Source organism: Pinus tabuliformis, chromosome 2_1 (genome assembly GCF_031772625.1).
Source record: "Pinus tabuliformis cultivar Carrire ecotype Pingquan chromosome 2_1, CPIR1, whole genome shotgun sequence".
Taxonomy (NCBI): domain Eukaryota; kingdom Viridiplantae; phylum Streptophyta; class Pinopsida; order Pinales; family Pinaceae; genus Pinus; species Pinus tabuliformis.
Window position 1 is genome coordinate 62135022 of NC_142299.1, and position 12980 is coordinate 62148001.

Below are 12980 nucleotides of genomic sequence, written 5' to 3' on the forward strand. Positions count from 1 at the left end.
TTCATTGAGGCCTATAGCTCAGGGATTCAGGAGAAACTGCCGGAAACTAGTGCAATGCAAGAGGTAGATCCTTCAGTACTAACTACTTTTCTGAAGACCTGTATGAAGTTACTTCACAATCAAAAAGTGGTAGAAGGGTTGCAAGAGTTAATCGACAAATGCACAAAAAAATAAAATACTCCTACTAAAGAGCACACTGGGAGGAAAATTGGTAAGAATAAGAAGTGCACAGGGCATGAAATGAGGCTGACTACACATATAGGCAAGTATGAAATGGACTAGGCGATCTTAGATCTAGGATCTGATGCAAATTCCTACCTAAGAAAGTGTGGGAAAGAATGGGAAGACCCACACTGCAGTGGTCTCCTATTCAGTTGTGCATAGAAAATCCAAAAATATTATTCCGATGGGGTGCTTATATGGTGTAACGGTGGACATTGAGGGTGAAAGCATGCTGGATGACTTCGAAGTCGTTGAAATAGTGGATGATAATAACCCATACCCTGCGCTACTAGGAATTGATTGGGCTTTTGATATGGACGTGGTTATCAACTTGAAGAAGTAGAAGATGACATTTGAAAGGAAACAACTCAGGGTTGTAGTGCCATTAGACCCTGCAGAAGGAGCGTGTTATACTGAACTTCTTCACGACTTTGTAGAAAATGATGATATTCTGGATCGGATATACAAGATCACAACGTGATATGAACATTGGATCAATCCTACGACTGATGGACGAATTGTGTGGGACAAGGGTAGCTCCTGCACCTCAGATTCAGATGAGGAGGTCTAACACTGGTAGAATTGGTTGCATGAAGTATCTACACTCTGTTCCAATAGGATGACCAAATCATTGTAGTGTGTCTCAATTGAGGTAAGGAATTTTCTACATTATGATGGTTTGAATGATGTGGAGCTATTTTTAGATGAATTTGAAAGGGAATTACTAGAAGAACATTGCTTCCAGGCTTTGGAATTGGTGTTGCATGCTACGCTTTCCCGTTGGTGGGGTATGCGCAAGAAAAACTTTGTTGGATGGAAGAAATATAGAAGGATGATGATGTTAAGGTTTGGATATGCTAATACCCGGATGACATAGAAATACAGTGGGAAGGATGATCTGCATGATCATTTGGCACGATGGACTAAGGCCCAAGGAATAGAACCACAACTAGAATGGGTGCACATTTTCTGTAATACCTTAGATACAATTCCAATGAACTAGTATCTGGAGAGGGAGCTTAGCCATGGGACAACTGAATGGGACATTTTAAGGGAGATTTTTTATTAACTTTCAGCTTTGAGGTTGGGTTTGAGTGCATTGATGAAGCACTCCAAGAGATAAAAGCATCTATATTTAGAACACCTAAGGAACTAGTAGAATGGGCTTAACCAGATTGGAGTACAAATTTGCGCCATGCATTGGAGTGTTACAATGTGACTGTTAAAGAAGAAGAATAAGACACGAAGAATATTAACATTCCAGAAACAAAAGGACAACTTGAAATCGAAGGACTGAAAGCTACAAACCTGGATATATCAGAACCTTTGAAAACTAGACAAGTAAATATTGGATCTAAGGCAAAACCTAAGTTCGCGAAGATATGAGACTATTGGGATGAAGATACAATTAATAAGGAAGTTGATTTGCTACATGAATATCAAGATCTATTCCCAACAAATTTTTTATATTTGAAAGGGATCATCAGAGATTTAGGTGTTACAAATATTACGTTGAAGCTGGATGGGAAGCCTATTAAGCAGAGGCCTTATCGGCTAAATCCAAAATATAAAGAGAAGGTGCGCCAAGAATTGGATAAGATGTTGGATGCAAGTATTGTTGAACCAGTAGAGGACTTCAATTGGGCAAGCCCAATGGTGGTCCAGAGAAGAAATAGAAAGTTGAAATCGAATATGTGTAGATCTAAGAAATTTGAATGATGCATGCGTGCATGATCTATTTCCAATGCCCTTTACTGATGAAGTATTAGAGAATGTTGGTGGACAGGAGGCGTATTCTTTTACTGATGGATTTTCAGGATACCATCAAATAAAGATCGTGCTGGAATATCGAAGCAAGACAACCTTCACAACGGAGTGGGGTTGCTTTTAATATACAGTAATTCCCTTCAGATTGAAGAACGTGCCTGCAATTTTCTCTCGTGTAGTAATCACGACGTTCAAGGAACTTATTCATAAATTTCTAGAGGTGTATTTTGATGATTGGATTGCGTTTTAGTTGGTGAAGCACCATGTCACAAGTCTGCGCCTTATGCTAGATACATGTCGAAGGTATCAAATCATGCTACATTTAAAAAACTGCATATTTTGTGTGCCCTTTGGAATTTTTCTTGGCAATGTTGTATGTAAGAAGGGATTAATGGTGGACCCTGTGAAGATCACTGTGATTATGAATTTGGAAGCTCCTAGGAATGTAAAATAGTTGCGTGTGACATTGGGGCACACTAGGTATTATAGAAAATTTATTTAAGGCATATGCTCAAATAACTACGTAGATGGAAAAATTATTGAAGAAAGATGTGATGTTTTGCTGGGATGAAGAACATCACCACAATCTGGATGTCTTGAAGGAAAATATGGTAAATGCGCCTGTCTTGGTATTTCCAGATTGGAAGAAGAAATTCCATGTACATGTAGATTCCTCTTGCATTGCGCTAGGTGCAGTATTAACACAGGCAGGTGAAGTAGAAATTGATCATCGAAGGCTGAGAAGAATTACTCCACTACAGAGCGTGAAGTGTTGGTGATGGTCTACGTGCTACAAAAATTTAGGTATTATTTGTTGGGTGGAAACTTTAAAATGTATACAGATCACTCTGCGCTAAAGTACCCGGTCAATAAGCCTATGTTGGGGGGGGGGAGATCTTTCGATGGTTACGGCTATTTCAAGAATATGACTTTGAAGTGATTGTGCAGCCTAGAAGGCTGAATGTAGCACCAACCCATTTGTCAAGGATCGAAACAGGCGAAGAACCAAATAGTTTGAAGGAAGGACTACCCAATCCATAACTCTTTGTGGTGCGCATTGCGGATGACCATTTCCCGAATATCATTTAGTTTTTAACAACGGGTACATTTTGGAAGGTTATTCTACTTAGAAAAATAAGGAATTAGTAGTTTACTCTGTAGATTTTTCAGTGATTTCAGGTCACTTGTATAATATGGGAACGGATGAGATACTGTGAAGATATGATCTAGAGTTTGAACACGCTAGTATCCTTGCTGAAGCACATGGAGGATTGGCTGGAGGAAACCAAACAAGAAAAGTGACCGCACATAATATTTTGTGCATTGGGTTATGGTGGCCGACATTACACAAGGATTCTAAGGCATACCGCAAGGCGTACGATGTTTTCCAAAGGACAGGGAAGTCTTCAAGAAGAGATGAGTTGCCTTTAAATCCTCAGGTTTCACTATAGGTATTCGAGAAATGGGCCATTGATTTCATAGGTCCAATACAACTACCAGGTAAGAAGATGAGAGTGCAGTATATCATTACTGCAAATGAGTATTTAACCATATGGGCAATAGCGTAGCCAGTGGAGGATTGTACAGTTGCCACTGCTGCAAAGTTTTTGTTTGAATATGTCTTAACGCAGTTTGGATGCCCTAAGATATTGATGAGTGATAGGGGTACACATTTCTTGAATGAAATGATCAACGCGATGCTTGAGGAATTCTAGGTGTATCATCAAAAAATCACACCCTATCACCCATAGTAAAATGGAATGGTGGAATATTTTAACAAAATCTTGGAGAATGCGCAACAAAATGATAGGGATATGTGTGTAACAGTAGTACTATGGGCATATAGGATGACCTATAAGAAGTTGGCAGGCCAAACACTTTTTAGGCTGGCCTATGGGTTTGAAGCAATGATTCCTATGGAGTATATAATGCCAAGTTTACGTAATTCATCTCTGACAGAGATGGTGGACCATGAGACCTTGGAGGAATGGCTCACACTATTGATGGAATTAGAAGAGGACTGCTTTCTTGCAGGATTTCACCAGCAAGTGCAAAAGGAACACGAGAAAGCATGGCACAATAGGAATATTAAGATGTGCACTTTTAAGATAGATGATTTAGTGCTACTATATGAAAGTAAGTTCACAAAATTTCTAGGGAAATTTAAAATGCACTGGTTGGAGCCATATGTTGTTAAGGAGATCACGGATGGTGGCACAGTTCAACTCGCGAAGCTGAATGGGGAACCATTCCCTGGAAAAGTGAATGAAAGTAGACTTAGGCTATACACAGGGGATCCTACCCTTGTGCAATGACTATATGTTAGCAGGACAGTATTAGTAATCCACACAGCTGCAAGGGATTGCAGGACTATAAACTATTCTACCCAATGAGGATAAAAACATAGTAGGGAGGCTACACAGTAGAAGATATGACTGCGACAGGTGGAGTTGCAATGGATGAGCTATGCCATGGAATATGGTGCCACGCAGATGGATCCAAAAGTAGCCATTGGAGTCGTTATTCATGATATGATGGAAAAAATTCCATTAAGAGGAGAGCGTAGGCACCATTTATGGGGAAACTATTTATAGATCTACCACCAAAGATGCATTTATGATCAAAAACTGGAGGGAATGGTCAGATTTGAATTCAAAACCTCCTATAAATTTGACATGTTGGTCCGTTGAAGAATACTTTGCATTCTAAGAATTGTGTATGAGACCTCTTTTTGTCGCTATATGAATCGTAAGGTTTGGGAGGAATTAATTGCCAGTCTAACATTCGCAATGCTACCTACAATTAACCAGCGAATTATTCTTCCATCAATGCTTGCTCTAGCTAGTTTGAAAGCTATGGTTTCTTAAGCGGAGGGACCAGAGGTTGTCTCTATGGAAGCTATGCCCACTGTGCCTATGGCGTTGAGGTCACCTAGACCGAAGCAATCGGTTGCAAAAGAGAATCAAAAGAAACCTATGCCAGTGAGACATTCATCGAGGATGAACCCAAAGGTTTGGCAGAAGGAAAAGAAGGATAAGCAACCAAAGAAAGTTGTGGACCTAGAGGAAGAAGAATTCCAAGGAGTGGAGGAATTGGATGTTGAGGAGGGTGAGCCTATCACATGGCTCCTGAGGTATATCCCTCCATGAAAAGGGAAGACCAAAGTAATGAAAGACCCTGAATCTAAAAAAAAATTGGTCTCGATGCCCCTGTTACTAGAATAGGTTGAATTTGAAGGTGTGGTCTTAGTGAACATTCCAATGTTGAAGATGGAGGATTGGGATCTCACAGACAATGAGAAATTCCCTCATTTTCCTACCCACAAATACATGAAGAATATTTTTTATGAAGAAATCAGAGTTACGTGGATGGAACCCATGAAATGGGTGAGAGGTGCTGAGTAGGCTGGGTTGCTACACATGTAGTGCATACCTCATTTTCACAAATATATTATCAACACTATGTGTGTGCACCAATTACTTGCGCTGGCACATGATGGGTGCCTATGGATTAGGGAACCCATCTCGATCATAGATATGATCATCCATCAGATTACAAAGTTTCCTTATAAAGGGGCAAACCCTGCCAAGGAGTTTGGAGGGAAAAGTGGAGAAAAGGAGTTGGCAGATAAGATGAAAGCATAGTTTTGGTTAGTAAATAAGTCATGTGATATTCTATCTGCTCCATTCAGGACTAGGTGGTGTAGTTTACTACTCAAATTTTTGTAGGGAATATTATGAGGAAATGTGGCACGGACGAAGTTCCGACGCCTATAGTATCATTGGCTACCCAGTGCGTGAAGGGAGTACAATATAACTAGGCACAATATTTTTGTAAGGAGTTCCTCGTGAACTGTCACGAAGCTTAGGAGGACAGTAAGCACTTCCATTATGGGTGGCTTCTGTTACTCATTTTCTTAGTAACATGGTGATTGCTAGAGGACAGTCAGTTTCCTCTACAGGCAGAAGATTTATAAGAGGTAGCAAAGTTCACTTCGATGTGGGCAACAAAGGATCTAGAGAGGATCAAGGATTCGAAGATGCTCTTGATATTAATGGAAATGGATATTTGGATAGTAATCAATAAGTGGCCAAGGTTGTCCCAAATCTTGTTTGAGAAGTTGAGGGCCTTCGCAGAGTTCAAGGCCGATTTCCACAATGTCTCAATTAGGGTGAGGAAGGACCCTAAGAATATATGGCACAAGTTTCCATACTTGGTCTCAGAAATAGAAGTGCAGGAGATTGTGGGAAGTTGGCCACCAGAGTAGCATGAACCCATAGACGTTGGTGCAGGTACTAATAAGGGTGCTGAGAGCTCTACTGCACAAATGACAGTTGCGTAGAAGCGTAAAGAAGTAGCATAGAAGGCAACATGAGATTTGGATGAACACAAGAAGAAATAAGTTGCTGCTAAGGAAATTGTGGAAAAAGAGCACGTTGGAAAAGACTGTGTTGAGGCTGAATGCACTGCCATAGAGGAAGTCGAACCCTTGGCTTTCGAGAATACCAATGAGCCAGAACTATCGAGACATGGCGGAGATAGTGGAGAGGAGCATAGAACTCCCTTCACATTAAAGAAGTGTGGAAAGGAGAAAATTATCGAGCCAAGGAAGAAGCATAAATTAGATAAATAAACACGTGTTAACCCAATGATCCTCATAGAACGGGATCTATATGAGATTGGAGACAAGGTAAGAGACACCCGAGTAGAGTTGTGGCAGTAGTTTGAACAACAATACATGGAGAGGCTAGGGAGTGTCCAAAAGGATTTGCACGAGCTGCAGATCCAAACATGCTGGATTTAAGCAAGCGTTGGGCAAGAAAGAGGGGTGCAAGAGAGGCTAGCACAACAAGGTGAGAAAGTAGCAAATTTGGAACAGAATCTAGACCTATGAGTCATTCCATTACCAGAAGGATCAATTTTCTTGGAATCAGAGGAAGACCATGCTGTGTTAAGTACAATCAAAGACATTAGAGTGAATCTAGTTGTGATGCCGCTTCTGACCCTCCATGCATTGCATCAGGGGGTGTCTAATGAGCTTAGGATTAGAAAGCAGGGAATTCTTGCAGTCATTTGTGAATTCAATGTAAACAATGAGTAGACATTTGTGGAGAAATATCAGGCTCTGAAAGAAAAGGAAGAGCTACAAGGATGAAGGCATAGCCTAGAGACAACAATCACATAGGCATGCCATTCACTTCTAGAGTTAAACATTTTGGAAGATGCCATAACTACAACAAAAATAAAAAAATTGGTTGTTGCAGTCCGCGCGTCCAAGGATGAGATAGGTAAAGTCACGTTTAAATTTTAGATGAAGATCCCAGAGCTTCAGTTGAAGTTACAGCCAACCACTCTGCTAGAGGTTCAGAAGCAACGCAGAGCAACTATCAAGGAAAACATGGGCACATTGGATACAACAGTCACAAAATGTGCGATGATATTTGATTAGGCCATGGAGTTATGGATGAACTTGCAGGAGGATCCAAACTTGTAGAAGCTTAACACAGATATCTGGGAGACACAATGCAAGTTTGATGAAGTCAGAGTGACTGCGTGCACTTTGGCACCAGTCCAATGCCTCGCGCGATTGCAGGAAGGAAAACAACTGCAATCACAGATTGAAGAGCTATAGAGGAAAGAGGCCCTTCTCAAGGCCAGACTACAGCCATGGATAGAGGAAGCCTATCAACTTACTCTATCACTTCAGGAAAATTTAAAGACACTGCAGCAGACATAGAGAATGATACGCCTAGTAGTAGAAGGTCCGGCGATAAAAAAGTTGGTAGAGGAAGTGAAGCAAGCTGTGGTACAGAGTTCTACTGATGTAGCAGCATTACAGGTCGAGTGAGGTGGCCTTCGAAGCAAGATCAAGGAACCAGCCTAGTGACTAAAGGGTGAGTCACCATATTTATGTTGTGAGCCTATTGGGATAATGTCCCCAGGGTCAATTTTGGTTTAGTTTAACAAAATTTTTGTAATAGATTTTGTAATGAATGTAAAGTCTCCGCGAAATGTGGTAGTGGAGCGTGCAACTAGATAGGAGTCAAATGGGATTTAGCCCCTTGTTTGGGTAAGTAATAGTTCAGTTTAGAGACTCACCCATAGGTCGTGAGCCATGGTATTGTAATGAAAAAACTATATACAGTTGAGTCATAGCGAGTCTGAGGGCCAGTTAGAATAGAATGAAACTAATATAGAAGATTAGTGGATGGGAAATTTCTAAGGCAAGAAAGCTCTGTTTCCTATACTTAGGCGAAATAGGAAGGCTCATGCAGCTGAGAGAGCAAAGACCTTGGCAAGTCCGCAACTGAGTGCATAGACCGCTGCAGCTGAGTGCGTAGGGTGGAGGAGTCCATAAAGTTGAACACTGAATATAATAAAGATTGATGTTGGGACAAATATCTTTCCTTTGTGTATCATTGTTATGTTTGTTTAAGTTATGCATTATGGCTAATAATATGCTTTCTGTGTAATAATGTGTAACTAATGTGCGAACTTATTGAATCTTTAATATTTATGCATGAACTAATTAATTATCTGTTTTTGCGAAGATAAAGGTTAAATCTATTATGATTTCTATTGAATCAGGTAGATCTGCGTGAAGGTAGATCTAGGGTTACTAATTGGTGCACGAAAGTGGATAGCCTGCTTCTTTTAGGTGCATAAAGTCTTATCGTAGACCTTCACGAAGGTATACGATCCATTTTCTTAGAGTTGCAGTAGCGGACCATAGAAGGATACTGATCTGCGTGAAGGAAAATCTGAGTGACAAGGACTTAAGATCACTTATCACAAAGTCTCTGGATGCAAAAACCTAGTTCTAGCATCCCCCAATACTGCTTCAGGTGAGATTGCAACCTGCGCTATGCAGGTTGTTGTCAAAAGAGTTAGGGTTTTGTTGGTTGACATGAACAACTCTGAACCTAGGTTAGGCCCCCTCAAGCCAACAAATAACTAACAAAGTTCACTCAAGTTCAAGATGAGCTTGGAGGGGTTGGAGAGAATGATGCTAGAAAACTTGATTTGGTGAAAATATAAGAATTAAAGCCAAAGGGCGTGAGGTAGTCTTCAAAAATGGGAAGGCCCACCTCGAGCATGTTGCTTCAAGTAAAATAAAGCATACTAGTGTTAGTGTTGAGAGCCTCCACACATTAGAGTAAGATGCATGTGTAGCCTTAAGGAGCAAGGTAGATTTTAGAGATGTGGTGGTTGAGAGGGAGCAAGTTAGACCTCTCAAGATGTAGCCTCAACCAATTAACAGCTGGGATGACCATTAGGATGAGGATAATTAGGACCAATAGGAGACACCCGTAGAATGAGAGTTAAGGGCAAATGGGTAGAGGGAGCACATGCATTCATACCTCTAGGAGTGAGGTGGGGCGATGTAGAGCCCTTGTTACACAATATTTTGTCACATGTTTCGTACTTCCCTATGACATACCCTTAAGTTCCCAAAACCTAGAAATCATGCAATGTACTCATCCTGATATATCGCTCAGATACTCCCTAGCACACCGGTGAAAAATTCCTTGAGCTTCCCCTAAAGAAAAGTGCTCTAAAACCCTAATTTGAGCATCATCTCTCCCCTGACATTAGCAACCCATGTTGGTCATTAGTTGCACTATACTAGCCTTGCGATGCTAGCACGCTTTTGGTTTGGATACCCATGATGATCCCTAAAAGGTATTTTTTCCCAAAGAGGACAATAAGCTTTGTGATCTAGAGGCCTTCAGAATGATGAGCTAGAGGTTGTTCGGTGTGGATGAGGTCAATTTGTCCCTTTGGTATTATCCTTATGAGCTACCTCCTTGAGATGAGGTCCTTCTCCTATCTTTGGAGAGATCCTAACTCCCTTTCCCTGCTTATATATTCATTTTTTCCCATTCCCAAATGGTTGGTATTTGGATTTTTTCACCCTTATGCTGAGATTCTACCTACATGCTAGTATGCTACTCATTTGCCTTGGAGAAGCAGTGCTTGTAGAGCTTAAGCTTGGGCTTGGACATTCACCCAAGGAGAGCTTATTGACATCAAAGCTTGGTTGTATGCTTCCTCCTTTATTTTATTAATATATACAATTGTTGGTTCACTTTCCATAAATGTGTGTTAATACATCATTTATCTTAATGCTCCTTGATCTGTTAAGTAGGTTACATTCGATTATGCTATTTGTACTTGTATGCTTTGTTTTGTCTTTGGCTCCTTGTGCAGGCATTCAAGCATTGTGAGTAGTAGGATTGAGCTTGAGGTGCAAGTGATTCGAGGTCTCTGACAAAGGAGGATGTTATAGCATCATAATGAGGTAGGTCATCTTCCTCTTCTCTCATTTTGATTGTAATTTAGGAAAGTGTCTTATAGATTGTCACATAGGTTGCTAGTCCCACTCATTGGGATAGAGGGATCATCTCTATCTACAGAGAGGATTTTCCTAGACAACAAAATGGCAACTCCACTAGGGAAGCTATAACCCTTTCCATCCATTCCTTCATCAAATTCTCTGATGAGTTTAACCAACCATTAGTTTCTTGGCTTGTTTGCTTCACTATAGCTATTTGCATTCACTGGTAATTGCTTGAGGACATTCAATTTGTTCTGGTCTTGAAGCTTTTTTATTTTTCCCTATTTTTCTTGCCCATCACGTGTTTTTCTTTGACAGTTTTGTTTTCATCGCTTCGTTTTTAATTACAATCATGTTGATATTCCTTGCATCACCCTTTTTCCTATAACAGGTGCGTTGATTCTAGAGGATAAATACAAATTAGGGTTTCTTCTTTTTTTCAGTGTTTTTGGCCTCTGTCAATGATTTTCCAGTGTGTTTACTATGTATTTTTCTTGGTTTTTATGCTTGTATGATTGCAATTATCTCTTGACTTTGTTAATGTGTGTTTGAGGCTTCGTTGCCTTCTATGGTTTCTAGGGCTTCTAGGTCACCCTCCACTCATTGTTTGTTCTGCTTCTCTGAGATTGATTGCTTCCATTCAAGAGTCTTCTTGCAATTAGGGAATATTTTTCAAGTTTATTTTGGTTCATTGATGTGAAGTTGTTTTCATTAGTGTCGAGTCATGTTGATGCTTTGAAGATTGCTTTAGTTCCATTTTCAAGCATATATTACAAATTGTTTGCTTTGGTTGGACTGAAAAAGGTTACTTGTTTTCATCCTTACGTTTCGGAAAGAAAAAGTGAAAGATCTCTTCATTTAGGTATTTTTGAAACATTTTTTCCATTCGAAACCATAAACTGAAAGAAATTTTAATTTTCATTGAGTTGATTGCATTTTCCTTTGCTCATTGCATTAGGTTGCATTGATTGGAACAAAGTGAAAGAAAAATGATTAGTGCATATTAGTGAAAGGAAAGTGATTTTCATTTCTTATAGGATTACATTTGTTAGTGAAATGAAAGATTAGATTTCGTTTTTAAATTTTTCATTGGAAATAATTGTGTTTTGTTGCATTTTGCTTGTTTGATGCATTATTTGGTTGTCTTTCTTCCTTTGCTAGTTTAGCCTTCATCCAATGGAAAGGATTCATTTTCATCATTTAGCTACATTATAGGAATATAGGTGACATCATTGAGCCATAAAATTGAAACTTAATCCAAGATAAACATAAAATTTACCTCGATTAACCTAAGGATAATTTGTCACCTAATGCAAATGTATAGATGTCTAGGCTAGAGACGTGTTCTAGTGTCTTTAAACATAGCAGCTGTCGTTAACTTCCTGTAGTGTATCCTGGGGGTGAATTCCCATCCCAGTATGGAAGTATAGAGAAGGTTCTCGAATAATTTTGGTGTAAGGATGATGGACACCACATATCTCCACAATGGTATGATATTGTCCACTTTGGGCCTAAGCCCTCATGGATTTGTTTTTGGGCTTTACTCCAAAAGGCCTCATACGAATGGAGATATTTGTCCATCCTTATATACCCATGGTCCTCCCCACTTCTAGTCAATGTGGGACTTTGGTCGTATACCCAAAAATCCTCCCCTCAAACAAAGGACCATCGAGCCTCCCCTAGAACGATTATCCATTCGTCCACTCTCTACCAACCAGGATTCTCTGCTCCAATGTGTTGGAAGCACACACCTTACATGGAAGTAGCACCTGCCTCGAGAGCTTGATCTAACTGAGCTTATCAACGGATCCCATTGTGATATTACTGGGGCTCACCACCTTCATTTGGAATTCCGAGGATTCATCCACTTGGCTAACTTCGAACTTGGCTCTGATACCACTTGTAAGGACTATGGACACCATATATCTCCACAATGGTATGATATTGTCCACTTTGGGCCTAAGCCCTCATGGATTTGTTTTTTGGCTTTACCCCAAAAGGCCTCATACCAATGGAGATATTTGTCCATCCTTATATACCCATGATCCTCCCAACTTCTAGTCAATGTGGGACTTTGGTCGTATACCCAACAACATCTCACTTAGTTATAACTAGATGAATCTTCAGAAGAGATATCAGATGTGACTGAATGCATGGGATGCAGGACAACTCAAAGGAATCAGATGATAGTTCTAAGTGTGACAAGTTAGCTTTGACATCAAGTCCAAAGGGGGAGATTGTTGGCATTACGAGACAAGTGTTGTCCTTGATGGCAAATCACATAGATGATAGATCATAGTGCAGCAGGTCAGCAGCAACGATTTGATGATTAGACTACAAGAATGAAGAGAAAATATATATACGCAGGTTCATCATGACCGGGCCGCATATACACACGGGTTAGACACTACAAAGGCGTGTATGCATATAGACGCACTTTCATGCAAGGAAAAGTGCATATATGTTAGAGAACTTACTTTTGGCCCATGGTAGTTAGTCCTTGGTATTTGAACCTATGGTTTTGGACCATAGTATCTTGTCAGATGTGTTGATCCCAAGTATTGGGTCCATGGTATTGGCTTGTTATGGTTTTGGACCATGGTATTGAGCAAGGCCTAAGACTATAAAAGGATAAGAAGATCATTAGTCAAGT